Genomic DNA, 3,434 nt, shown 5'->3' with positions numbered 1-3,434 from the left:
AAAGAGACTGCAACGGTATGATGCTGACCATATGGTTAGGGAAGCCAAAATGTAAGTTTTTCGGATAGATTGCTCGTGGGAACATAAACACGGTGAACATCACACCATAACGACCAGATAGATAGCAACTCAGGCGTATAGCCTACGTTACCATTCACTAAAATTCTACCTAATTTTAAGTAGCCTACCGCGGTATGCGCAATTGTTCATTTGGATCAATATTCAAAGTCATCAATATTATGACCTGCTGTTATAACTGTGTTGAATAAATATGTTATTAGTTGTAAATAATAAATACATGTTTTTAAAAAACAGACACCAGTGAACATAACGTACATGTCTAACTTTTTGCTTTGCCAAATAGACATGCAGGCCATCGTTTCCCTCAGTGATATAACTGGACTGGAGTTCAGACAGAGGACGGAGCTTGTTTAGCGCGCTGAATCTCCACGTAGATCTATTTTAGGACAATGAGTTTCTCGTCGGCCTCCTGTGTGATGCTGCAAAGTAATTGTGCTGTAATTGTGCTGATTACAATTATAAAGAATCTGTCGCGTGGCTCGAATGCCTGCCTCCAGATGATGGATATCAGCAGTGCAGCCTCACCACATGACGACAGAAACTCGATAGCAAATCATCTGCTCGCTTTGGCCCTGCCCCTATTTTAATGACAATACCCGTGTGATTACCTGTGATCCTATGAACGAGACGAGATTCATTTGTCTTCAAGAAGTCCGATTACTCCGGCCAGCTGCTCTGTGAGTGAACAAGGACCCATTTCAAAGAGGCCGTTCTTTGTGCCCTGTATGTTGTTGGGGTCACGGGGGGATATAGGAGTAACTTTGCGTGTGTGTGCGCGCGTGCGCGTATTTGTGTGCATTCTTCAGGACGGGGTTTACTGCTGAGCCTCTAGAATTCTTTAGCAGAGTGGAAGGCAGTCGCGTGCTTTATGGAGAACATCTGCTTCTGTTTTGGGTGTCTTTTTCCCTGTGTGTCAAGCTTGGGTCCTAGAGGGGGTTGGAAAAAATCAATAAAAAGTTAGAGGTGATCCAAACGGCAATAACAAGAAGAAGGCCATATGCCTACATAACCTATAGGCATAATATCCTAAGAAAATCCACGATTCATTGGATTAGACCTATAGTTTAAGGTAGGCTGGAAAAGGTCTAATTCACTCCATTAAATTAGCACGAAAGATCGTTGAGAATAATTTTGTATGCTCCAGCCTTTTTTGATTCAGAGTAGCTGCTGATGTGAATTCTTTGGAACCCTCTTCCAAATAACTAAAGGTCTGAAGCGTCTGGCATATGCAAGATTGATTTAGCACAGATTGGCAGATTATTTTTTATGTAAGAGCTTTTAGTTTTTAGCAAACTTCATCCCTACCCCCATAAAACAATCTTCACTATTTCACCTTGGGGATGAGCTCCAGTGCTAGGATACCATCAGACCGTCATTATGAGCCCCTCACCCCCAATTCCAGAGCAAGGCAATCTGAATTACGGCACAACGCCATCCCACTGAATGGAGGATTTAACGGGGCGGTGCCCCTTTAGAATGGCTCCCCAGGTCCCTGGGAGCATCTGCCCAGAGATGACCAGATGTAGGCACCTGTGGTGACAGCCTGCGTATGCTCCAACCTATTCACACTTTTCTAGTCACGGCCACAATAGAAGATAAAGCTTTGTGTGCACAGTATTATAACTCCTGGATGATCTATTTCCCAACAGCAGTAGGCTGAAATCTACTTTTTATTAGGCCTACTTCACTATTGAACTCTTTCTCCAACTTTATTTTCAAACGTTCATAGCCTAGGCCCTAGGCTTAGTTCTTATTATTAAACAGTTCAAACATTCTGTTGCAATAGCTAGAATACGTCTCCCTGTAAAGCATGGCCAGAGAGTCACACTCAGTGCGCTTTGAAACTATTTTTCTGAATATTCTGTGAGCATTTAACCTATTTAGTCAGTTATTAATTAAATTACATGACATACATTGACTGGTATGAGCCAGTGTATTGTATTGCTCCTAGCCACTATTTAAAACATATATTTAATTTGTCTTTGTATGAGTTGGTATAAAAGGCTTGCAGTATTTCATGGAGAAATGTTGTCTAGAAACCTGTGGACCTCAGGGAGATGGCATTGCAGCATGTCAACAGCCACCAACAGGGCAGCAGCACCACTCCTCCTACACTGGTGGTGGATGGCATGGCCTGTCTGAGGGACTGGTATGGTGGCCAGTGGAAAGAGTTAATGCATTGCCTGGAGGAGTTTGTGGGTGCCTTCATGAATGCAGGTATCTGACTTCTGTTTTTCTTTGACTGGGTAGTGGAAGAAGGCAAACAGGCAGAGTTGGTGAAACGGCAATTGAGGGTCAACGAGAAGGTTGCCAGGGTGTTCCACCATTTAAAGTGCCATCATCAACAGCCTGGCCGGGTGCTGTTCTGCCTCCCCTCAGGGCTGGCCACCTTCTCTCGCTTTGCCCTCAAGTCTCTAGGCCAGGAAACCTGGTGTTCTGCCCGTGAGGACGACTATGAGATCGCCAGCTTTGCCCTCCGTCACAACTGTAAGGCACCCTGGGACAGGACACAGACTTCATCATCTTTGGCTCAGTCCCCTATCTGTCTGTGAGTCAGCTGAGTCTAGACACCATGACCACATGCTGATTTCCAGAGACAAACTGTCCCACGCCCTCCAGCTCCCTCTGCTCGCTTGTCTCCTTCGTAACGATGTGGTGCTAGAGCAGTAGATGCAGCGGCCGCGTAGTGATGTCCTGGCAGCTTACAGGACATCCACATCCTCCACAAGGGTAGAAAATGTATGCTGTTGCAGATTTCATCAGTAACAACAATCTTTCCAGAGTGGGAAGCCATGGTGTTAGCTCTCTGCCTCTAACAGAATGAGAGGTTCTGGACAAAGGAATACAGTACTATCTACTTCCTGGTCAAAAGCTACTATGGGACATTAGTGACACCTCTCCTCGTAGAGTTATCTGAAGAAGAGCTGCTTGAGTCCTTACAGCAGCGTTTCCCAAACCCGGTACTCGGGACACCAAGAGTTGCACGTTTCATTTTTTGCCCTAACACTACACAGCTGATTCAAATGATCAAAGCTCGATGATTAGTTGATTATTTCAAGCAGCTGTGTAGTGCTAGGGCAAAAAATGAAACGTGCACCCCTGTCCCCCAGTTTGGGAAACCCTGCCTTACGTCCTCCAGGGAAGAAACAGATGTAAATTGTTAAAAAGCCCAAACAATATGATGGTTATGTTTGTTTTGAATCCTGTTTTTTCTTTACAGGCAGACAAAGAAAAGCACATGTGAGCAGAATGTTTTATGGTGTACAATGTACTGTATGATTTTGTGCTGGAATGCAGTAATACACTTGAAGACAGGGAGGATGCTGAGATAACTCCACAGGCAATTGTGTGTC

General features: G+C 44.6%; 1 pseudogene; it reads left to right on the top strand.

Annotated features, from left to right (window-relative positions):
* Positions 1 to 1,557: 1,557 nt before the first annotated feature.
* Positions 1,558 to 2,998, top strand: LOC111978007 (constitutive coactivator of peroxisome proliferator-activated receptor gamma-like; annotated as a pseudogene).
* The last annotated feature ends 436 nt before the right edge of the window (positions 2,999 to 3,434 follow it).

Source organism: Salvelinus sp. IW2-2015, linkage group LG18 (genome assembly GCF_002910315.2).
Source record: "Salvelinus sp. IW2-2015 linkage group LG18, ASM291031v2, whole genome shotgun sequence".
NCBI lineage: Eukaryota > Metazoa > Chordata > Actinopteri > Salmoniformes > Salmonidae > Salvelinus > Salvelinus sp. IW2-2015.
Note: the sequence above shows the minus strand (reverse complement) of the source record. Positions and strands in the feature narration are given on the sequence as shown.